The sequence below is a fragment of the Schistocerca serialis genome, chromosome 1 (genome assembly GCF_023864345.2).
Source record: "Schistocerca serialis cubense isolate TAMUIC-IGC-003099 chromosome 1, iqSchSeri2.2, whole genome shotgun sequence".
Lineage (NCBI taxonomy): Eukaryota > Metazoa > Arthropoda > Insecta > Orthoptera > Acrididae > Schistocerca > Schistocerca serialis.
Window position 1 is genome coordinate 1,040,853,906 of NC_064638.1, and position 12,625 is coordinate 1,040,866,530.

Here is a 12,625-nt window from a genome sequence, read left to right on the forward strand (position 1 = left end):
CACTTCACTTCACTGACCCCTACTATATCTAGGTTGAGCCTTTGCATTTCCCTTTTCAGATTTTCTAGTTTCCCTACCACGTTCAAGCTTCTGACATTCCACGCTCCGACTCGTAGAACGTTATCCTTTCGTTGATTATTCGATCTTTTTCTCATGGTAACCTCCCCCTTGGCAGTCCCCTCCTGGAGATCCGAATGGGGGACTACTCCGGAATCTTTTGCCAATGATGAGATCATCATGACACTTCTTCAATTACAGGCCACATGTCCTGTGGATACACGTTACGTGTCTTTAATGCAGTGGTTTCCATTGCCTTCTGCACCCTCATGTCGTTGATCATTGCTGATTCTTCCGCCTTTAGGGGAATTTCCCACCCCTAGGACAAGAGAGTGCCCTGAACCTCTATCCGCTCCTCCGCCCTCTTTGACAAGGCCGTCAAGGCCGTTGGCAGAATGAGGCTCACTTCTTATGCCGGAAGTCTTCGGCCGCCAATGCTGATTATTTATCAAAATTTAGGCATTGGCGGGGATCGAACCCGGGACCGAAGACTTTTTTTTTTTTTTTTTTATTATGAATCAAAGACGCTACCCCTAGACCATGGGTAATCCTCCTCTCTGCAATATTTCGCGATAATACAAAACGTGCCGCCTTTCTTTGAACTTTTTCGATGTACTCCGTCAGTCCTATCTGGTAAGGATCCCACATCACGCAGGAGTATTCTAAAAGAGGACGGACAAGCGTAGTGTAGGCAGTCTCCTTAGTACGTCTGTTAGATTTTTTATGTGTCCTGCCAAAAAAACGCAGTCTTTGGTTAGCCTTCCCCACAACATTTTATGTGTGTTTCTTCCAATTTAAGTTGTTCGTTATGATGCCTTTAGATGTGTACATCATCAAATTAATCAAGGTTAAGGAAAACACATCAAGTATCTCGTCCATTATACTACGCGAAACTCGTTTTTTTACTGAAAAATGGGCGCATACATCTTAAGTGACCTCATATCACACCAGTTACAATGCTGAGAAATCAAGATCCTCTCTGTGATCTCTTGGTACACCCGAAATAATTATATAAAGCTATCTAATCAAGAAAGAAGGAAAATATCAGATAATAAAATCGGGGGAGTTTACAGCCGCTCCGGTAAAACTTTGCCTTGGCAGAGGTATTCGTTCGTCACGGTATTACTGAAGGAGGTAGTTTCGGCGGGTCTGGAGCTAACTACTTGATCTGGCGAATTTACTGGATTCGCCGTCTTGGTTGCAAATTTTGGGCGATTCACAGCCCACGGTCTATGGTTCGTTTTTCGGTTTGATGCTCTGGACAATATTTTCTATTGCGGTGATATTAGCGTGTAAATGAAAACGTAGCAACATACCCCTTTAGTGGAAACAGTACCTGAGTATGACGAACAACAAGAATTGTGTTCTATGTAAAACAATTATGAGGTAACCTCGAGAATGAGGGAAGCAATTATCACTTCGGGGAAACCTCATGCAATACATTTCTCATGTGCCGTGTTCTGAACGTTAACCTGAGAACAGACCGAATTTTGATGTTCTCAAAGCGTTCACCAATAAATGAAGCCTGGCTGTGAATTCAAACAGTAACCCATAGCCAACAGACTTTAAAAGAAATACAAGTTCATACCTAAAATTAGAATTCCTTTTACTTGAATAGATGCCTATATAGCATTAGACCAACTCCTCTCCTCACCTACTACCCCTTCTTCAAGGCCGTCAAGTGATTCGATATAGAGCTGCCAGTGTCGGCCTTTAATTTAAAAAAATTAAAAAAAAAGTGAAACACTGTCTCGAAACCAGCCCGCCCGTATAGCTGTGCGTGTTCAATCGCCGTTTCCGCGCTGGGGAGATGTGGCGGTTCTGTATCGAATCCTTTCGACCAATCATCGACGAGGGTCGATGTACCGACCAGCCTGGACTTGGTTTTTAGGCGGTTTCTCATATCTCAGTAGGTGAATATCGGGTTGGTAGTCAAGTCACAGCTCAGTTACACGAGTCGTAAACATTTAGGTGAATAACACTACACACATTCAATACCGGGGGCCGTGGGGTGACGAAAAGATAGGATTCGGTCACACCTTAAATCAACCACGCCGAGCCAGCGCCGATGCAGGCCGAAGGCACAAGGAAATGAAGAAGGTAACTGCTTCAAATCTTATGCAAAAATGTCGGAATCCTTATTGGTATCAGAATTCTAGGCCTATAACGGAGTCTTCTCCCTCAGATATTGTGGATGTACAACGTATTAATGGATACATCAACCATAGTTTCTAATGTATTGTACATGGAAAAAGTTTGCTATTTGAACTCCGTTCACAGTATATTTGTGTGGGGGTATTGCACCACTAACTGTTTATCACACGATACGAAGTTCCTCAAATCGGAAACTATGTTTGAGGCATCTCCTCGTTTACGTTGTCTGCAGTTACTGGGAACAGACAAAGAACTCTGCAATGCAGAGAAAACCAGAAACTAATATTCCTTCATTTATTAATAAATTGTTTACGCGTTCCGGCATTAGCAACCCTCAGACTGCTCATGTTCGGTGAAAGTCAACCATGTACCTTTGTAATTCTCTGGTTTTTATCTGAAACAAGATTCTAATGATGGATTACGCCGAAAAGCATAAACAATGGATTTGTAAATGAAGGAATACTGGTTTCCGGTTTTCTCTGCATTGCAGTTCCTTCATCTGCGACAAATTCAGCCACCTGCAGACTGCATAAATTATTCACCATGGTAGCCTCCATTCTGAGTGCTTTCATAGCACACCATTGTTCCCTCGCCGTTAATAAATCGTTTGACATGTATGTGCGCCTGCGATGGTTTTCTGTTAAAATGAAATTTCGGGATGTTATTGCGACTGTGGAAATATAATTACATAAGTACAAGATTCCGGAACCTAGAAACAGAGCAAATATAATAAAATAAAATAAAACTGAAGCTCTGGAGTCTTTATCTTTTGATCGTCCATCGCAATGTGGGTTGTGATTTCTAGATTCTCATTTTTCCACTTAAATGTAACGCGACCTCATTAGTGAAAAATAAACATGAAAAGTAAAGACTTTGATCACCAGACACGGAATGAACTCACGAAACTCTATACGTTTTTGATTATCAGAATACTAAAGCGTTAGTAGCAATGGAATCCTGAACGATTTGAACACAAACGACGCTGAAAAACAAGCCAGAAATACTTATAAGTACTACTAACTCTAACATGGTACGGTGAGCAGACTATTGTGAAAGACACGCAAAACGGTACTGAATGCTCCCCACTTTCTGAACAGGCGCACTGGGTCGACTTGTGGAATTCCTTGCCTTCGAACTGCTGGTACCATCATCCAAGTTGGAGGTGCACTGCCGTAGATCCGATGAACATAATGCCGTATATTTGTAACTCAACTGCAGCTGTTGAAACGGAGATCACGAAGCGCCTTTTATCGCTTTATGATCACCATTTCGAGTCAACGCACTTTGGGTAATGGGCGTTCGAGCTTCATAGCTACACCAAAGAGATTCCTACCAACAACCATTTCAACCGGCGACGTGCAACTGGCCCCTACGTAATCTTTTAGTTTTCACTTTTAAGTTCATATTCACCCAACTTTCTGTCCGTTTTTGTCTTTGTTCGCCTCGGTCGCTCCCTTACACCTACTCCAAAAACAAAACTTCTTATAACGTAAAAATGTCAGTTACATGGCGAATAATACATAAAAAGTAAACATACAACGACGTAGAATAATACTAAAATAAATACATTTGCCCCTTAACTTAACAATCAGATTTCAAACAGTACGAAAGAACACCTTCACAAAGGGCCTCTCTCTCTCGCTCTCTTTCTCGCAAACACACACACTTACACACTCACTCGCGCGCTTACCACAAACCTAAACAAATCCTAGTATCCCGGCGGAGGTTCGAGTCCTCCCTAGGGCATGGGTGTGTGTGTGTTTGTCCTTAGGATAATTTAGGTTAAGTAGTGTGTAAGCTAAGGGACTGATGACCTTGGCAGTCCCATAAGATTTCACACACATATCCAAGTATCAGTAAATCTGGCTTCGGGAGTTATTTAATCTTCACAAAGCACGTTTTCAAGAAAACTCTCCGTCATAGGCCTTTACTGACACAGAGTACAGTACTATAAGCCCTGGATAGTGGTAACATCAATAAAAACGTTTACGATTAGTTGAGATGCCAAAACATTGTTAATTCCCGTGACTGAGACAAAGTGAATCAAACCTTCAGCAAAAGCCAAAATGTTAACAAGTTCTTTTGTGCTCCCAAAATCAGCGAGTCTGTGGTGAACTCTGTCGGACGGAGGAAGGTGGACTCCTGGATTCCTGTGCGACGCAGGAACAGCTGATTATTCCCGTCAGATTTTCGTTCTCTTAAGGCGGAGACTGCGATTCCGTGGGACCACCAAAGCTGTGTGTCAAGTGATGAGAATTATTGTCAATTGCATTTCCCTTTCGTTTGCGGAATTATTTTTGCGGTCCTGGTATTCGAACACGTGTGAACTGTGAATATCTGAGATAGGTGTGATAAGTAGCTGGAGGAATGTTTGGTGGAAGTAACGGTCACAAGATTTATTGAAGTGAAAGTAAAACCTATTACCTTTGTGGAAACAAATATTTAAATTTATTTGTCCATTTGAGCCATACACTCCAATGCTTGTTCAGAACAAACGTTTGTGAGATTTCGATGAAATTCACAGGAACCATTTGGTAGTGAAACGAAATAATGTATCCATACAGTGATAGCACCAGCGGCCTGAGTGCAGCCAGAATGATGTCGGCAAGAAGATGATGTGGACGCACTGTCAAACTATAGGCATTTCATCATCGTGGGCTTCGGTTCAATTGTGGCCCCTAACGAGATGTATGATTGTGTTTCTATTATACGCGAGATTCCTAGGTTTCTTGCAGTGCGTCTGCAAATAGTATTAATAGCAAATGGTAAAACTCCTTTAAATAGAGCTGAATGACGTCGTTGGTTCAAATGGCTCTGAGCTCTATGGGACTTAACGTCTGAGGTCATCAGCCCAGTAGAATTTATAACTACTTAAACCTAACCAACATAAGGACATAACACACATCCATGCCCGAGGCAGGATTCGAACCTGCACCCGTAGCAGTCGCGCGGTTCCGGACTGAAGCGCCTAGAACCGCTCGGCCACCACGGCCGGCGAAGGACCTTGTATTCCAAGAAAGATCTATAATAAGTAGCGTAAGAGCTATTTTGTTTTGTTTGTCGACTCTAATGCAGGTTGATGGCCCTTACGAAACCTGTAAAGTGCACTACTGTAAGATGGTTCTCCGCCTTTCAGGATGTAATTGTTTCGGCTAGTGTAAACGCATGGAGCAACAGCGGACTTTTTTAAAGAATAGCTTATATCGTGAATGAAATCAATGACGTCCAAAAAAATTATAGATTTCATGTCTTTTTGATGCCGTTGATTTTAAATCGCCTTGTAAGTTGATGAAAAAAATTGTGATGCTTGAGACGGTTTCTTGGCCTAAACTGGTAGTATAATGAAGACATTCACCCACTCTTGGCGGTAAAACGTAAACTTTTTGAAAGAAAAACAATTAAATAGACTCGCAGTTTCTCTGTTCGTAGCTGTAGATCCTGTATGAGGAGAACTGGTCTGAGGTAACGAAACTTTGCCCACAAAAAATACGTTCAGCTTCCTTGTTTACTTCTTTCTCATCAGTGAGTAGACCGCGCATCAAAGGAAGTGACGCACGTTATCACATAACAGATAAACAGCTGCGTGGGCCCACCATGTTGCTTAAGCAATTTTTGTGGAACTGTGACTTCTTATTTTCACCACAATGTCCGAGTTACATCAGTTTCAGTCATGCGAAGATCAAAACGTCAGTTAGTATTTTTCAATTGATTACCGCCTCTCACTATGCTGTCCACCTGATATTTATGACTCTTATAGCACCGTAGATTTCGGCGGCTCCTTGCAATTAATTTAGACACACAAAATAACTAATAGAGTTAACTCTTTGCCAAGGTATTTCATTCACACCATCATAGCTAACATGATGCCTGCACATATTTAACGCGTATGATCATTTAATGCTGAAACCTGTGAATCACTAGACCGTCTCTGATGACATCGTAATCTATCGGGTGTTGAATCTGGCCTATTACTATTTTTCTCCATCCAGAACTTGACAGCTCTTCCCGTGTCCATATACACTGAGATACCTCCCCATATTGTGTCGGACCTCCTTTTCGCCCGGCGTAGCGCATCAACTCGACGTGACATGGACTCGACAAGCTTTCGGAAGTCCTCTGCAAAAATACTGAGCCATTCTGTCCCTATACCTTCCCGTAATTTCGAAAGTGTTGCCGGTGCAGGATTTTGTGCATAAACTGGTCTCTCGATTATGTCCCATAAATGTTCCATGGGATACATATCGGGCGATCTGGGTGGCCAAATTATTCGTTCGTATGGACCAGAATGTTCTTGAAATTGCCCGGTGACATGGTGCACTGTCATCCACCAAAATTTCTATCGTTGTTTTGGAACTTGACACTCATGACCGATTGCAAGTCGTTTCCAAGTAGCAGTTGGACCAGCGGGCCCAGATCATTCCACGCAAGTACAGCACACACCATTATAATGCCACCAGGGGCCTGCATAGTGCCTTATTGACAACTTAGGTGCAGTGTTTCGTTTGATCTGCGCCACACACGTACACTACCATCAGCCCTTACCAACTGAAATCTGAACTCATCTGATCAGGCCACGGTTTTGCTGTCGTCTAGGGTCACGAGCATAGGAGAGGCACTGCAGGCGATGTCGTGCTGTTAGCTAAGGCCTTGGCGTCTGTCGCACGCTACCATAGCCAACTAACGCCAAATTTCGTTGTAGGTACACCACGATTTCTTGCCGTTATTTCACGCAGTTGTGTTTGTCTGTCAGCACTGACAACTCTACGCTAACGCAGCTCGTTAAGTGCTGGCTGTCAGCCACTGCGTTGTCAGAGGTGAGAGGTGACACCTGAAATTTGATATTCTCTACATACTCTTGACATTATGGATCTCTGGACGTCGAATTGCCTAGCGATTTCCGGAATGGAATGTCCAGTGCATGTAGCTCCAAGTTCCATTCCGCATTCAAAGTCTATTAATTCCCGTCGTGTGGCCAAAAACAGTTCGGAAATATATTCACATGAACCTCATGAGTACAAATGACAGCTCCGCGAATCCACTGCCCTTTCATATCTTTTGAATGCGACACTACCGCCATCTGCATATGTGCATATCACTGTAACATCACTTAGTGTATTTTGTTTCAATCTATCTCTCACTGGGTAAATAAAGAGAAGCCCCGTAACGCGTACTTAGAATAGTACCCGGAGAGTCTTGGCAACATATTCACTCTTTAAGTTTGGAGATCCACGTAGGGAGGAAAAGAGAAACTGCCCTTCATTATCAGACTATGTATGACTGGTAAGTATTTGAAGGTCAACACTGTCTGAGGAATAGGTAGAACCAAGTTTTATTTTATAGAACGCGTGTATGGCACCCACAATGAAAATACGTTGGACGAAATCTGTGGCATACTGATAAGGTGTGCGATATTTACCCATTGTATATATATATATATATATATATATATATATATATATATATATATATATATATATATATGGCGCTATGGTTGCCCCGCTAGATGGTGCTGCCATAGGTCAAACGGATATCAACTGCGTTTTTTAAGTAGGAACTCCCATTTTTTATTACATATTCGTGTAGTACGTAAAGAAATATGAATGTTTTAGTTGGACCACTTTTTTCGCTTTGTGATAGATGGCGCTGTAATAGTTACAAACATATGGCACACAATTTTAGACGAACAGTTGGTAACAGGTAGGTTTTTTAAATTAAAATACAGAACCTAGGTACGTTTGAACACTTTATTTCGGTTATTACAATTTGATACAAGTACTTCTGTGAAATTACCATTTCTGAGAACGCATGCTGTTACAGCGTGATTACCTGTAAATACCACATTAATGCAATAAATGCTCAAAATGATGTCCGTCAACCTCAATCCATTTGGCAATACGTGTAACGACATTCCTCTCAACAGCGAGTAGTTTGCCTTCTGTAATGTTCGCACATGCATGTTGTCAGGCGTTGTCGGTGGATCACGATAGCTAATATCTTTCAACTTTTCCCATAGCAAGAAATCCGGGGACGTCAGATCCGCTAAACGTGCGGGCCATGGTATGGTGCTTCGACGACCAATCCCCCTGTCATGAAATATGCTATTTAATACCGCTTCAACCGCACGCGAGCTATGTGCCGGACAACCATCATGTTGGAAGTACATCGCCATTCTGTCATGCAGTAAAACATCTTGTAGTAACATCGGTAGAACATTATGTAGAAATCAGCGTACGTTGCACCATTTAGATTGCCATCGACAAAATGGGAACCAATTATCCTTCCTCCCATAATGTCGCACCATACATTAACGCACCAAGGTCGCTGATGTTCCACTTGTCGCAGCCATCGTGGATTTTCTGTTACTCCATAGTGCATATTATGCCGGTTTACGTTACCGCTATTTGTGAATGACGCTTCGTCGCTAAATAGAACGCGTACAAAAAATCTGTCATCGGCCCGTAATTTCTCTTCTGACCAGTGGCAGAACTGTACACGACGTTCAAAGTCGCCGCCATGCAGTTCCTGGTGCTTAGGCATATGGTACGGGTGCAACTGATGTTGATGTACCATTCTCAACACCGACGTTTTTGAGATTCCCAATTCTCGCGCAATTTGTCTGCTACTGATGTGCGGATTAGACGCGACAGCAGCTAAAACACCTACTTGGGCATCATCATTTGTTGCATGGCGTGGTTGACATTTCAAATGTGGCTGAACACTTCCTGTTTCCTTAAATAATGTAACTATCCGGCGAACGGTCCGGACCTTGGATGATGTCGTCCAGGATACCGAGCAGTATACATAGCACACACCCGTTGGGCATTTTGATCACAATAGCCATACATCAACAAGATATCGACCTTTCCCGCAATTGGTAAACGGTCCATTTTAACACGGGTAACGTATCACGAACCAAATACCGTTCGCACTGGCGGAATGTTACGTGATACCACGTACTTACACGTTTGTGACTATTACAGCGCCATCTATCACAAAGCGAAAAAGTGGTCCAACTAAAACATTCATATTTCTTTACGTACTACACGAATATGTAATAAAAACTGGGGATTCCTATTTAAGAAAACGCAGCTGATATCCGTTTGACCTACGGCAGCGCCATCTAGGAGGCCAACCATAGCGCCATCTGGTTTCCCCCTTCAAGCTAGACGAGTTTCGTTCGTTCTTCGTAGTTTTTTCGTTTGATGCTTATTTCGTCAGATATTTGGCCCGGTCACTATCAATGGACCACCCTGTACATGTATCAGATACCTCGTTAGTATCGTGTTGCCTCTACCGTCCTTAAAATGTTCACGAGTACGTCTTCGTACACTGAAAGAGGAGCCACAAATAGAGCTGTCATACTAAAATGACTATTCCTTTATTGTTACGTTTCTGTTATTATCTCTTGTTAGTTACCTATCATATTCCGTTTCCAGTTTTGTCTACAACTTTTTTTATTCTGTTGTTTTTTTTCTATAAACAGAGCCATATTTTTCATTCAATTCGTGTAAATAACAATAAATAATTCATTCGCCAAAATCATTAATTCATGCTTTTGCTTTGCTTTCAGACTGTTGAATTCGTTTCTGCATGACTCGTCAAATGTAAGAAGTTTGCGTTGGACTGACACAGGCTACATTGTGGTAAGTACCGAAACTCTAGTGTCTGAGTACTAGTATTCCACCTTGCCTTACATTATTCGCGCTGCCAAGGAAATAAAAATTGAGCTGTCTGCCAAAGTTATTTTACGAATATTTCATCTGCAGAAAGAAGAAATTTTTCAGGAAGTCGAATTTAGGAAAGGGTCTCCGTGTTTCTTGTTTACCGCTAAGCTTCTAAGTCCCCAGCTCATGTTCCTGCGCCTGAGGCAAACAAGTGTTCCAGTTTCAGTGTCGATCCAAACCACACACATTTTTCTCAGTTATATAGAACAACTTATACTTATCTTAGAAGAAAGATTAATAAAAGGCAAACCTATGTTTCTAGCATTTGTAGACTGAGAGAAATCTTTTGACAATGTTAACTGGAATACTCTCTTTCAAATTCTGAAGGTGGCAGGGGTAAAATACAGGGAGCGAAAGGCTATTTACAATTTGTACAGAAACCAGATGGCAGTTATAAGAGTCGAGGGGCATGAAACGGAAGCAGTGGTTGGGAAAGGAGTGAGACAGGGTTGTAGCCTGTCCCCGATGTTATTCAATCTGTAAATTGAGCAAGCAGTAAAGGAAACAAAAGAAAGATTCGGAGTAGGTATTAAAATTCATGGAGAAGAAGTAAAAACTTTGAGGTTCGCCGATGACATTGTAATTCTGTCAGAGACAGCAAAGGACTTGGAAGAGCAGTTGAACGGAATGAACAGTGTCTTGAAAGGAGGATATAAGATGAACATCAACAAAAGCAAAACAAGGATAATGGAATGTAGTCAAATTAAATCTGGTGATGCTGAGGGAATTAGATTAGGAAATGAGACACTTAAAGTAGTAAAGGAGTTTTGCTATTTAGGGAGTAAAATAACTGATGATGGTCGAAGTACAGAGGATATAAAATGTAGACTGGCAATGGCAAGGAAATCGTTTCTGAAGAAGAGAAATTTGTTACCATCGAGTATAGATTTAAGTGTCAGGAAGTCATTTCTGAAAGTATTTGTATGGGGTGTAGCCATGTGTGGAAGTGAGACATGGACGATAACTAGTTTGGACAAGAAGAGAATAGAAGCTTTCGAAATGTGGTGCTACAGAAGAATGCTGAAGATAAGGTGGGTAGATCACGTAACTAATGAGGAGGTATCGAATAGGATTGAGGAGAAGAGAAGTTTGTGGCGCAACTTGACTAGAAGAAGGGATCGGTTGGTAGGACATGTTTTGAGGCATCAAGGGATCACAAATTTAGCATTGGAGGGCAGCGTGGAGGGTAAAAATAGTAGAGGGAGACCAAGAGATGAATACACTAAGCAGATTCAGAAGGATGTAGGTTGCAGTAGGTACTGGGAGATGAAGAAGCTTGCACAGGATAGAGTAGCATGGAGAGCTGCATCAAACCAGTCTCAGGACTGAAGACCACAACAACAACAACATATAGAACAACGAGGACTCTATCGACGGTATGCATAAAACCTACTTTCTATTCAAAATGCACCAAATCGTATCAAGTTCTCGATCTTCAGATGGCTGTCGCACCACTGTCAAGAATTTTTTTAATTTTATTTGTTCATTTTTTTTCAGACGAAGCAGCACATTCTGAACTTCGTTTCCGCACGATATTCAATCTCGGAATAGAGATAACTGGCGTTGGAAATCGTCTTAGCTCCATTTAATGGCTAGATTCAGTGGTTGTTTGGGTATACATTGAATTTTAAAAAGTAATTATTTACTATTTAACTAAACACCAATTCTGATATACACTGGTGAACTGGTATCCCTGCCTCATATCGTGCAGGGCCCCTTCGAGCACGCAGAAGTGCCGCAGCAAGACGTGACATGGACTGGAATAATGTCTGAAGTAGTGCTGGAGGGAACTGACACCATGAATCCTGCAGGGCTGTCCTTGAACCCGTAAGAGTACGAGGGGCTGGAGATATCTTCTGAAAAGCACATTGCAAGACATCATAGATATGCTCAATAATGCTCATGTCTCGCAATTTTGGTGGCCAACGGAAGTGTTTAAGCTCAGAAGAGTGTTCCGGGAGCCACTCTATGGGGATTCTGGATGTGTGGGGTATCGCACTGTCCAACTAGATTTACCCGCGTCCATCGGAATATACAATGGACATGAATGGATGAAGGCGATCAGACAGGATGCTTACGTACGTGTCACCTGTCAGAGTCGTATCTAGACGTATCAGGGGCAACCGCACACGCTCCACACCATTACAGAGTCTCCACTAGCTTGAACAGTCCCCTGATGACGTGCAGGGTCCATGGATTCATGAGGTTATCTCCATACCCGTACACGCCCATCCGCTAGACACAATTTGAAGACGAGTCCGACCAGACAACATGTTTCCAGTCATCAACAGACCATCGTCGTTGACGGCCACAGGGAGGCGTAATGCTTTGTGTCGTGCATTCATCAAGAGTACACGGGCGACACGGAAAACAGTGCAATCGTCGTGTTGCGGAAGGTGCCTTGAAGTCTGGGGAACGTTCTCTTGACGTTTCCTTTGTGATCTCATAATTCTGAAAGGTACAATGGACCACCACACGTGTGCATGCCGACCCCTACATGTAGTTTGTTTTTCTCAGCCAGGATGACTTCACCCAGCAGGCTAATGCAACGTGATACAAACCTCGCTGTTTACTACCGCGGTTCGAAGAGTACCGGATGAGTTTACCGTACGCCCTGCCCATTAGACTCCCAGGATTTAAATTCAACCGAGAGTCTGTGTACCCAAACCCCAGTGCCACGGACACTCAAC

At 42.5% G+C, this 12,625-nt stretch overlaps 1 protein-coding gene across 5 annotated transcripts in view; it reads left to right on the forward strand.

The window, feature by feature from the left end:
* LOC126414581 (parathyroid hormone/parathyroid hormone-related peptide receptor-like) overlaps window positions 1–12,625 on the forward strand; it is a 776,049-nt gene that overhangs the window by 603,059 nt on the left and 160,365 nt on the right. For all 5 annotated transcript variants that reach the window (XM_050083357.1, XM_050083363.1, XM_050083361.1 and 2 more), the window contains one exon: window positions 9,782–9,854. The gene's annotated coding sequence lies outside the window, so the exon portion shown is untranslated. The remainder of the gene's footprint in view (window positions 1–9,781; window positions 9,855–12,625) is intronic.